This window comes from Eleutherodactylus coqui, chromosome 6, assembly GCF_035609145.1.
Source record: "Eleutherodactylus coqui strain aEleCoq1 chromosome 6, aEleCoq1.hap1, whole genome shotgun sequence".
Classification (NCBI taxonomy): Eukaryota; Metazoa; Chordata; class Amphibia; order Anura; family Eleutherodactylidae; genus Eleutherodactylus; species Eleutherodactylus coqui.
In genome coordinates, this window is record NC_089842.1 from 215,864,998 (window position 1) to 215,878,242 (window position 13,245).

Genomic DNA, 13,245 nt, shown 5'->3' on the forward strand with positions numbered 1-13,245 from the left:
TACACCTACAAAACAATAACATGTGATGAATTATTGCATATGTAGTACCCCACAGTATGGAGCTGCCAGCCAGGGAATAATATATAGATATCTGCTGCTACAGTGCCCTCTAGTGGAAGAATAGGATGCTCTGCCTGAACAGAACTCAGTTTTTTCTGGAATTTTCATTAAGTGAGTTTTAATATTTAGGACAATTTCTGAAAATACAATTAATTATTTAATGAGAAGAATGCAGTGGTGAATAACATTAGAACAAGAAGCATAGAGCTAGAATCCAGAGAAACCATAGCCTTTTGGCTTCAGTTACATCTATGAGGGAATAATGGGATATTTATGGGTAATTCGGCCTGAGTGCCAACAAATCAATACATTCCAAATAAAGTTACCCATCAAAGAGCATCCAATTTCTTGATGAGCTCTTAAAGTGTACCTAAGTTTTCTAAAATACACCAGGTTCTCCTTACCTGCTCATTTGCTGCAGTTTGCACCCTGTATCATATCAGAAAGTTCTCATTTTCAGATGGTCTCCTCCATTTTTCTGTTGCTGCTCACAATCCTATTTCATGCAGGAGGCATGAAGTAAGCCTAGCATTCTGCCAGTAGTTCACTGTTCTGTACTTCCTTGTCCTAACTTCCCATGCTGCATTGCACATTCTGTGATCCAATCAGCAGGAGGCAGTATCTGAATGCCTGCTTCTCTGCTCTCCCGGGATGATTCGGGCATTCTGGCCAAATGGTGAGCAAACTCAACATAATGTGTGTACACAGGCCCACCCACTCCTCCCCCCAGGAAATGCAGAGATTGTAGAGATAGTTATCATAGTGTCTGCAGATCCATCAGCCTGTAGCCTCTAATTGCATGTGAGCTGCCCTGTAAAGATAGCTTCTTCCTTCATTGCTAAGGAAACATCCTTGTTACTACGCCAGACAGTGCATTCAAGAGAAGCTGGAAGGGAGACCCCTAGTGGCAGCCATTTCAAATATGATTTACAGTGGTAGTTCTCTAATTTTGATTGGATTGTAAAACAGTCCTCAAGAGCTGGTTGTGGGAATCCCAAGGTTGAAAACCCTACATTAATAAGCTAATGGCTTTTCCTCCTCTTTCCCTAGCAGCATCTTACCCCTTAGTGACCAAGCCTGTTTGCACCTTAATGTCCAAACCAACTTTTGGCAATCTGACATGTCTCACTTTAACACAGAATAACTCCATAAAGGTTTTGCACATCCAAGTCATTCTGACATTGTTTTTTCGCCACATACTGTACTTCATTTAGGCGGGAAAAAAAAGACTGATAGAATTTGCGTATATTTATTAAAAGCGCCAAAATTGGGAGAATTTTGAAAAAATTCTTATTTTTACATTTCCAACTGCAATATCTCAAATATGTGCAAACATAATATGGAAATATATATCTTATTAAAAATTTCTATCTTTTTAGTTCATTTGGCGCACATTGGAAAAACTTTCATTTTTTTTAACCATTTAGGAGACCATTTAACATTAATTATTAACAGTTTAAGGAATACTTTATTTTCCTGCACCAAGCCAAGATTGCAATGGCTTATAGGTGTCAGAATGATAGATACCCCCACAAATGACCCCATTTTTAAAACTACACCCTTTAATGTATTCACTGAGGGCTGTCATAATTATTTTGACCTCACTGTTTCTTTTCAGGAATTAATGCAATTTAGACGAGAAAAAATGAAATTTCATATTTTTGCAAATACGTAATTTTAAAACACTGGATTTTTTTCTATAGTACACATGAAAATGAGGATTTGCACCCCAAAATGGATACCCCCATTTGTCCTGTGTTCAGAAATATACCCATTGTATATGGGTAGCTGGTGACTTTCAGATCAGACACTTTGCTTAAAGGCATTTTAGGCACCATTGCTCACTTGTAGACCCCTTGAGCGGCCAAACGACAGAGGACCCCACAACTGACGTCATTTTGGAAACTAGACCTCTTAACGAATTCATCTAGGGGTGTACTGCGTATTTTGACTGCATAGTTTTTGAATGAATCTAAGCACAGCAGTAGGAAAAAATTATGATTTTTATTTTTTTTTTAGCAATTATGTCATTTTAAAAACAGCTTTTTTGTACAGCGGACACATGAATGAAGACTTTCACCCCAAAATGGATACCTCCATTTGTCCTGTGTTCAGAAACATACCCATTGTGGCCCTAATCTTCTGTCCGTATGCACAACGGGGCCCAAACCAAAAGGCGCAGCGGGTGTTTTTCAGAACAGACATTTTGCATGAAGGTGATTTAGGCCGCATTGCTCACTTGTAGAAGCCTTGAGCGGCCAAAACGACAGAGAACCCCCACAAATGACCCCATTTTGAAAATTACACCTTAACAAATTTATCTAGGGGTGTACTGCGTATTTTCACATCACCTTTTTTGAATGAAGCAAAGGAAAGCAGAAGGAAAAAATTCCGATTTTTGTTTTTTGGCAATCGTGTCATTTTAAAAATAGTTTTTTTTGTACAGCATACATAGGAATGAAGACTTTCACCCCAAAATGGATCCCCCCATTTGTCCCGTGTTCAGAAACATACCCCTTGTGGCCCTAATCTTCTGTCTGGATGCACAACGGGGTCCAAACTGAGCGGAGCATCAAACTTTAACTGTCAATTAACTTTTACATGATCGCCATTATCCATTGGATAACGGTGATCATGTGACCGAGGAACACTTACTGCAGCCCCCCACGACATCTCCAGGCTCTCTGCTACCTTTAGTAGCCAGGAGCAAGGGGATTTTAAATTTCCCTCCCCAACTTCTGCGCTTGCGTCCGCCATTTTGGTGACAGGCACATGCGCCAAAGCTGAGGAAAGGTCCATGGATAAGGATTTCGTCAGGGGCATCGCCGGTGGTCTTGGTTAAGTAATTTCACCTCCCCTCACGGATCGGATCCCTGATGGCAGGTGAAAATTTAGCTTGTTTTTAATTTTACATGATGGCTGTTATCCATTGGATAAGGGCGATCACGTGACTGGGAAATGCGTACCGTGGCACACCGTGAAATCTCCAGGCTCTTGGCTACATTTAGTAGCCAGGTGCAGGGAGATTTTAAATTACCCCGCCAATCTGCGGCTTTTGTGCCTGCGTCCGCCATTTTGACAATGGACACGTGCACAAAAGCCAGGGTAAAGTCTGCGAATAAATCCGGGGGCTTTAGGTAACTAATTTCATCTCTCCTCATGATGAGATGAAGCAAACTTTTTTTTTTAACACTTTTTAAACTTTTAAAAACTTTTACATGATTGCTGCTATCCATTGGATAGCAGCGATCATGTGACAGGGAACCGCACACAGCGGCTCCTGGTGACAGCTCCCTGCTCTCGGCTACTCATGCTACCTGGGAGCAGGCAGTTTTTACATTTCCCGGGTCTCCTGGCTCTCTGCGCATGTGCGTGACGTAATGCGTCTGGCGAGCATGCGCAGACGCCGGTGGCAGGTCCGGGGAGAACAAGGAAGATGCCAGACATCGCGGAGGACAGGGGGTGAGGATTCTCAACTTCCCTTATGGATCCGATCCATAAGGGGAGCTGAAACTTTGACTTTTTTAAACTTTTCATTGACTTTAACACGATCATTGGTACCTGGAGGATACCGGTGATCACGTGACTGAGAGTGGGATCCTGTGGCCCGGGATGACAGCTCCATGCTGTTGGCTACCTCCGGTAACCGGCAGCATGGAGCTGTCATGTCCAGAGCCTCCAGGGCTGTAATTCCCAGAGGAAGCATGTTTTTACGTCCTCTGGGAACTAAGCCCAGCAGGCCAGGACATAAAAAGGCAATGGGCTGGTCACTAAGGGGTTAAATGATGGGTTGGATAAAACAACTGAGGGTTCATGCCAGCATTTCCTACAAGGGTTATATGGTGATCAAATGTTGGACTGCCCTATAGGGCCATGTAGTGATGAAGAGGCACTGACCATTGCCTAGAAGGGACAACATTTTGACTTTCGCTTTAGGGTTCCTTCCATTTTAGACATTGCAAAGGTTTCTAAACTAATATCTCTTTGTTAAAGCAGAGGTTTCAACACATCAATATTAACAAAGACCATATCTGGACCAAGAACCCTTCATCCTGTGTCTTAAGTAGTCAAAGGGTCATGTTACCCAGAAGGTCACTTTGGTATTATGAGATTATCCATGTCCATCAGGCTGGCATCTTGGTGATGATTAGCTCTACTGTGTGGTCAATGAGGTGTCTTTTCCTTCCACAGCGCCTACTGCTGATGGAGCGTCTGTCACCAAGGAATATACAACGGAGTAGTCATGCTGCAAATAGGGAAAGAGAATATTCATAATTCACCATACATGGAATGTCTCATATACATAAGAAAAGTAACCTTTAATTCTAAGGGTGGCCATAGCACCATCTACCTAGACAAGTTTTGTACCTCGGTATATTCTAGAAAGCCTTTCCAAAATTTCCAAAGTTTCAAAACCATAATAATTGAAAAATATTACTTTATTTTTAGGCCATATGAGTTCTTATGTCCAGAGTTGTGTCCTCATCTATTGACAGGTCTCTTGTGAACAAGAAGTGTCCTCTTCTGCTGACAGATTGCTAACAAGTAGAGATGAGCGAGTATACTCACTAAGGGCAATTGCTTGAGCGAGCATTGCCCTTAGCGAGTACCTGCCCGCTCAGGAGCAAAGATTTGGCTCTCGGCGGCGGGCGGGGAGCTGCGGGGGAGAGCGGGGAGGAACGGAGGGGAGATCTCTTTCTCCCCCCTGCTGACTGCCGCAACTCACCTGTCACCCGCGCCGGCAGCCGAACCTCTGCCGAGCGGGGAGATACTCGCTAAGGACAATGCTCGATCGAGTAATTGTCCTTAGCGAGTATACTCGCTCATCTCTACTAACAAGTCTTTCCTTCCAATGAAGTCTTTTTTTAAGGTAGTCTCCTCCTTTTCTGACCGGTCTCCTCATCTGAGGGATTCTACTTGTCTTCAGACAGTTCCCTTCTAAGGAAATAACCTCATCTTCTGAGAAAGACTCTCCTCATCTTTCAGGTCTCTTGAATAAAAATTCTTCTTCTAATAAAGTGTTCTCTTCTTCTGTGAGAGTTTTCTTCTGATTGGTCTAATTTTTTGAGGTCGTCTCAATTCCTTCTCATAGGTCTTCTATTCTAATGAAGCTTTCTGTTTTGTTGACTAAGTCTTGTCTCCTAATAAGTCTCTACTAGAGATGAGCGAACACCAAAATGTTCGGGTGTTCGTTATCCGGAACGAACTTCCCGCGATGTCCGGGTGTTCGTTTCGAATAACGAACCCCATTGAAGTCAATGGGCGACCCGAACATTTTTGTATTTCGCCGATGCTCGCTAAGGTTTTCATGTGTGAAAATCTGGGCAATTCAAGAAAGTGATGGGAATGACACAGTGACGGATAGGGCAGGCGAGGGGCTACATGGCGGGCTGCATCTCAAGTTCACAAGTCCCACTATTAAGCCACCATAGAGGCAAGAGTGCCCCCCCCCCCCACTGTCAGCATAAAGATTGTTCTCCTCTGCCACAGCTGTAACAGCTGTAGCAGAGAAGAACGATGTTTGCCCATTGAATTCAATGCAGCGGCAATACAGCAGGTTCCACTGAATGCAACGGCAGACAAGCTTTCTCTATGAAAGGCTTTAAATCCCTGCCTCCAGAAAGACACGTGCCTTCAGCCAATCACAGCCAATGACAATGATGTCATTGAATGGCTGTGATTGGCTGTGTTTCTGGAGGCGGGGATTTCAAGCCTTTCGTGGAGAAAGGAATACTTTGCCGTGGATTAGGAGGGAGTGACAGCCTGCAGGAGCGCCGCAGATCATCTAAAAACGTAAGTAATGATTTTTATTCTTTGCTCCACTGTATTACCGGCGTATAAGGTGACAGTTGGGGGGTCGTCTTATACGCCCGGTCGCCTTATACGCCGGTATATATTTTTAGTGTAACACATTTCTGGATGAATTGCAGGAAAGGGGTTATATATTTAACCCCTTTCCGACCATTCATCCTGCGATCGCCGGCAGCCCATTGCATTCAGTGGAACATGCTGTATTGCCGCTCCATTGAATTCAATGGGCAAACATCGTTCTTCTCTGCTACAGCTGTTACAGCTGTGCCAGAGAAGAAGGATTTGTCTTCTATATGTTCTCAATGGGGTCAGCGCTGCTGCCGCTGGCCCCATTGAGCGCATATAGAATGCATCCATAGCGAACCGCGGGAGGGGCAGACTTTTATATCAGGCGGACACCTTATCTCCCCAGCCACTCACAGCAGGGGGGTGGTATAGGGCTTAAACGTTGCAGGGGGAAGTTGTAATGCCTTCCCTGTCTTTATATTGGCCAAAAAAAAGCGCTAACGTCTCAGGGAAGAAAGTTAAAGTAACCCGGACACCGCATGGTGTTCGTTACGGATAACGAACATACCGAACACCCTAATATTCGCACGAATATCAAGCTCGGACGAACACGTTCGCTCATCTCTAGTCTCTACCTCTGAGTATGTCTACTTTTCTTCTTTCAAGTATTTTCTTCTTTTTCTAAGACGTCTTTTCTTCTTACAAGTATTTCCTTCTAATGAAGACTTCTTCTCTTTCAAGGAAGTCTCCACCTCTTCTGAAAGGTCTCTTCTTCTGAGAGATTCTTCTTGTCTTCTGATAATTCCTTCCTGAGAAAATAATCTCTCCTTCTGATAGGTCTCATCTTCTGAAATAGACTCTTCTTCTGTCAGGTCTCTTCAAGGAAGACTCTTCTTCTGACTTGTTTCTTCTAATGAAGTCTTTTTTTTGACAATCTTCTTTTGACAAATCTAATTTTCGGAGGGAGTCTCCATTGCTTTGACATGTCTTCTAGTGAAATCCTCTCGTTTGTTTGAGAAAGTCTTGTCTTCTAACAAGGATCTTATGAAGGAATTTCCTTTTCTTCTTACAGGCAGTTTTTTTCTGAGGGAGGCTCTTTTTTTCAGAGTAGTTTCTTTGGAGAGAGGTTTTCTCAGAAGGATAGACCTGATTAAATGGAAAGGGGGTACCTTTAACAGGTCTATCCTCTTCTTCAAAAGGTCTCTTCTGATAATGAAGTCTTTTCTTTTGAGGAAATCTCATATTCTAACAGGTCTTTTATCCTGAGGAAGTCTCCTCTTCTTCTTCCAAGTTGCATCTTCTGAGGGATAATCAAGTATCTCCTGCTATTGAAGTCATATTCTTTGAAGAGGAGACCTAGTAGAAGATGAGATATCCTCAAAAGAGAAGACTTCATCACAAGATGAAGGGAACATTGTCCCACACTGCTATGATAAGCATTGAATAAAACAATCAATAAAACTTATTAAAACCCTCATACTTACAGTATTTGAATTTTGAGGAGGAGGAGGAGCTGGAATAAAAAAGAAAAACAAGAGTAAATCGGACTTTTTCTCTCTGGTACTCCTCCATCGCCCCTGAAAAAAAATGCTTACAAAATTGAAAATAAGAGAAAATTGTTGTTAACTGGTGACATTCTATACATTATACTGTGCATAAATGCTGTATAGCAGATCATCATAGAAGTGCAGCTGCTGTACTAGAGCTCAGAACAAGCAAGCAATGGTTACATGATATTTGAAATAACAGTCCTTTGGCCTGACACCTTAGAAGGAAGTCCTTGACCTCTATGGCAAGCGGATCTCAGGGGTAAAAGGGACATAAACTTGGATGTTCATGGTGCATACTCTTACATGCTAGTTCCCAGAGAAAATTTTTAGCCCCCAAATTCCCTGGAAAGCAGGATATAGGTGACACCCCATTAATCAAATGATATGGAGGACCCCCATAGGAGAACTCTTCCAACCTCCTGTAATATTATTTCCTCTCTATAGTGTCCAACCAAAGTATTACAGGCATTGGTTGACCTCGCATACCTTATGAGTTTCAAACATCCATTCACTATCTGATCCAGTTGACAAGAACCATCAGGAAAGTCCAAAGGAAGAACAAATTCCCTAGACAATATCAGCCTTGAGGGAATCTCGAGTTAAAAATGAATGAGATGGGGGGGTGTGGCTTACCCATGCAGGAGTAAGGCACGTTTTTGCTCAGCTCCCGGCTCCCCAGCAGCACTGACCTGTGCAAACATCGTTCCACCGGCGAAAAAGCGGTCCCTAAGCAGGCGATGGGGAAGAGGAGACCTTCAAGCAAGCGCGGGGCGGCAGGAGAGGACGAGCCGCCGACGATTCAGAGATTTTTCGGGGCGCGCGGTCCGGCGGCTCCCTCCCCCTCTGACAAGATGGCGCCGAGCAGAGCGAGCTCTCTCTCCACTCCTCGCAGCAGCGGCAGCATGGAGCCCCGAGAGCGGACGTCTCCCTACGCGGAAGGACCAGGAGGACACGAGGAGGCAGAGGAGACAGATAAGTGCCAACATGCACAAAGGGGACACTCACTAAGGGCAGACAGCCCAGGTCCTCCCCCCAGACCTCACAGCTCTCCCAGTCCACATGCTCCCCACAAAAGGGATAAACAAACAGAGGGACATGAGAACCCTGTAAGCAGCAGGAGACAGCATGCATCCCCACAGTCACCTCAGTTAGATACTGGCACAGTTCCAGAGAAAAATGCCCCAGTCACACGTCCAAAAGCACCAAGCAGCAAGTCCCAGCAGTCTGAGGGGAGTAGTAGTCCAGGGCTCCAGGGAAATCAAAGAGGCCATGCAAAAGCCCCAGCAGCATGCCCAGCCAGTCCGCCATTTTACAGCGACTCCTCGTCAGACGAAGAGTGGGATTGGAAGGCACACCTAAGAGCCCTCCCGACAAAAAGAGACTTCCAACGCTTGGAAAGCTCACAAAAAGAAGCGATGTCCCTAATACAGCAAGAACTTAAGCATATGGGGAACCGCATTGGCGCCGTGGAGGAGACACAAGAAGAGATATTTACAACACTTGAGACCCACAGCCAAATCATAAATGCGCAAGCACAGCAAATGACGGATATGATGTCTCATTTGGATGACCTTGAAAATCGTCATAGACGTAACAACCTTCGCTTGCGGGGACTCTCGGAGGAAATTGCCCCCTCTCAGCTCGAGGACTGGGCCCGAAATTTCTTTAGCTCACTACTGCAGCGCCCACCGGACCGGCCAATAGAAATCGATCGCATCCACAGAACCCTAGGCCCCAAGCCGGACGACCCAGAAAGACCGAGAGACATCGTGTGCCGCATACACTTTTTTAAAGACAAAGAAGCCATCTTAAAAAATGCACGCGACAGGAAAGACCCCCTCACCCATAATGGCGTCCCAATAGCGATCTTCCCGGACCTGGCCAGACGCACCCTCCAACTCCGCAGAGCCGTCAAGCCGCTCCTCGACCTTCTCCGGGCCAACAAGGTCCTCTACAGATGGGGATACCCCTTTCAACTCTCCGCCTCAAGAAACGGGAAGTCAGCGGTCTTTAGATCCCCTGCAGATCTTCCTAAATTTCTCGGCATCCTGGAACTTCCAATGGTCACGATCATAGACTGGCCCCACACGCCCGCACTCCCCATCACAGCACCCAGAACATCCTGGCAGGAAGCCAGGCCAAGATGCTCGAGGAACAGGAACCACTCCACGCGCCCACCACCATGAACAATTTTACGGGAATATCCCCCAGCGCAAACAACGCATCGCGCCGACCAACCCCACGAAGGAATGTCACCGTTGACACACGCCAGTTCAATTTTCCTGTTGCATAGGCCTCATACTTACTTACCCGCTTGAGCTACTACACTATTTACACTAATTTACACTACTTAACACACCGAGCTTTCTAACACCTCACTAGCCTGTCTCTCACCCCCCCACTCTACAAATACCCTCCCAGACAGCTAAGTCGCCACACATTTAGCATCTTATCACAGGTCACACAAAAACAGACAACCCCAGCAAACACATGAGCACAGAAGGGGACACCGGGAGCAGCTCCGGCATCCTTAAGTCACATCCCCCAACGGGTGGACGCCACTATGGTGCCGTCCGATTCTGACCATAGGTCCGAAACCCACCTTACAAGATTGGGACACCGTGTCCCAATCGACGGAAACTCTGCTTTCTGTCTCCCTCCTTCCCTTCAACCCCGTACCCCCCTGTCCCCCCCCCCCCTATGCCCCCAATTTTCTCCCCAAAACCTCCTGGTAGCGTCTCGGGTGCCCTGGGAACCCCTCCACCCAACACCAAACAACCACCATGACGGGTCTCTCGTTCTGCACTTATAATGCCAGAGGCCTAAACAACCCCTCTAAAAGAGGCCAGATCCTGGCGCATTTCCACAAAAAACACATTTTAATCGCATTTCTCCAGGAAACACATTTTAAGAATGGCCATATACCTAAATGCACTAATAAATTCTACCCTACATGGCACCATAGCCCCCACCCCGAAAAAAAGAAAGGCGGGGTTTCGATAGCGATCCACAAAAACCTTCCCCACAAAGTACTAGCATCAGAGACCGACCCCGAGGGCAGATTCCTATTTCTTAAACTAGATCTAGGACATTGGGTGGTAACAATGGCTAACATTTACTTTCCCAACACAGGACAAACCACCTTTGGGCTCAGCACTCTGGGGAAGCTGGAACGGTTCGCAGAGGGGTCCGGCATCGTTCTTGGAGGAGACTTCAACGTAGCGATGGAGCCTGGCCTGGATACGTCATCGGGTAAGTCCGGGGTTCCCCTGGTAGCCTTACGTAGACTACGGAGACGCCTGCTAGACCTCAGACTCGTTGACCTTTGGAGGACTCTTCACCCAAAGGCCAAGGACTTTAGTCACCATTCCACCGCACACAATAGCTACGGGCGACTAGACTACTTGTACATCTCTCATGCCTTCTTGGACCTGTCCCCCAGAAGCTCTATAGGAGACATCCTATGGTCCGACCACGCACCCGTTTACGGAGCCCTACTGGGTCAGGCGCACAGGAGGGGCTACAATTCCTGGCGCCTGAATAACAACCTCCTAAGCGATGCCTGTTGCCGAGAGGACATAATTAGAACCATCGAAACATTTGTTGAGACCCACCGAGTTGACACCACCTCCCCTCCCATACAATGGGAAGCGCTCAAATGCGTACTACGGGGAATCTTTATATCCCATGGGGCGAGACTTAAAAGAGACAGATCAGGCAAACTGAAAGATCTCTTTACAAAATTGGATAATACAGAAAGGGCGAACAAAGCTAAAGCCTCCCCCTCACTAAGCGCAGAGATCGCCTCCATTCGTCAGCAGATATTAGCCATATTGGACCAGGCTCACCTGTGCATGAGGGACAGACTAAGGGGCGGGCTATATGAGTACGGCAATAAATGCAGCAGATGGCTAGCAAGAGCCCTAAACCCACGCGAACAACACTCTTATATATTCGCCCTTGACTCTCCACAAAAGGGGAGGGTCCACGCAACTGAAGACCTATTAGATTGCTTTGGGCAATATTACACGGAACTCTATAACTTCACAGAACCCGCGGAGGCCGCCCAAGGCGACCCCCTAGACCACGTAGAATCCTACCTACGCGAATATGCTCCCAAACAGGTCCCTGAGACAAAAGCAGAGGCCCTGGACCAGGATCTTACGGAGCAGGAGGTGCTGGAGGAAATTCGGAATCTAAAAATAGGAAAGAGCCCCGGCCCAGATGGCTTCACGCCCCGATTTTATAGGACGTTTGGAGGCCTACTGGCGCCAATACTCTGTAAGACCTTTAACGCCATCTCCGACAATTGCCCCTTCCCGCAACAGGCCCTACAGGCCATCATTACAGTCATACCAAAGCAAGGGAGAGACCCCCTAGCTTGCGGGAACTATAGACCCATTTCCCTACTAAATGTGGACACTAAAGTCTTCGCAAAAACATTAGCCACCCGCCTAGGACCACTTATCCCCACACTCGTACATAGAGATCAGACTGGTTTTGTCCTGGGCCGAGAAGCAAGAGATAGTACCATCAGAACTTTATCCCTGATAAGCAGGGCACGAAACGCGAAAAGCCCGTTATGCCTCCTATCGTTGGACGCCGAAAAGGCGTTCGACCGGGTCAAATGGAAATTTCTTGAGTCCACACTACAGAAGATAGGTCTAGGAGCGAGATTGAGAAACTGGATAATGGCCCTATACAACAAGCCCACAGCCCAGATAAGAGTAAACGGGAAACTCTCCCACCCGATAAACATCAGAAACGGCACGCGCCAGGGGTGTCCACTTTCCCCAACCCTGTACGTGTTAGTAATGGAGTCCCTTGCCAACGCAATTAGATCGAATCCGGAAATTCAAGGTTACAATATAGGCCAAACTGAGCACAAGGTGGCCGCATTTGCGGACGACCTTTTGGTCTATATAACGAACCCCAACAGAGCTCTACCCGCCCTCCTACGAGAATTCGATAAATACAGTAAAGTTAGTAATTTTAAAATCAACCTACAAAAATCCGAGATCTTAAATATAACACTGCCGTCCTCTGATATAGCTCAACTGAGACCCTTATTCTCACTGTCGTGGCGGGAAGACCACATTAAATACCTAGGCACAAAACTGCCCTCAGACCCAGACCAGATATACGACTTAAACTTTGAGCCCATATACCGTTCCCTGATAAAAGACACAGAAAAATGGCGCCCACTAACACTTTCCTGGACCGGCAGAATTAATGCGGTCAAGATGAACTTCCTCCCGAAACTCCTGTATCTTTTTCAGACCCTCCCAATACAACTCCCAAGGAGTTTCTTTATCAAGATACGAAAGACGGTGACATATTTCGTATGGGGTGGGTCCAGACCTCGGTTGAGTTACAAACTTCTCACCCAGAAAAAGGAAAATGGCGGGCTGGGCTTGCCAGACATGTTGCTTTACCATAGGGCCGTAATAGGTAAGACCGTCCTGGACCTCATGCACAGAGGGCAAACTAAATTATGGGTCGAAATGGAGCAGAGCTCTGCCCCATTCCAAGCTCAGGGTCTCTTTTGGCTCAAGGGCGGACTGGGCAGAAGGGGGATCAGAGTGTCGCCATTTCTGAACTCACTTCTACGAACATGGGACAACTTCGCGAGCAATAACAGGCTGATATCTACTCCTGGTCCCTGGACCCCTCTTGTGGGAAACCCGGAGTTCCCTCTTGGGATAGGGGGCCTGGCACTCCTGAGTAACCTAGGAGTCCATCTGCCAAGAATACACGACATACTAGGAGAGGACGGAATTAGGCCACTGAGCTCGTTGATGGAGGAGGGGGGGGCCGT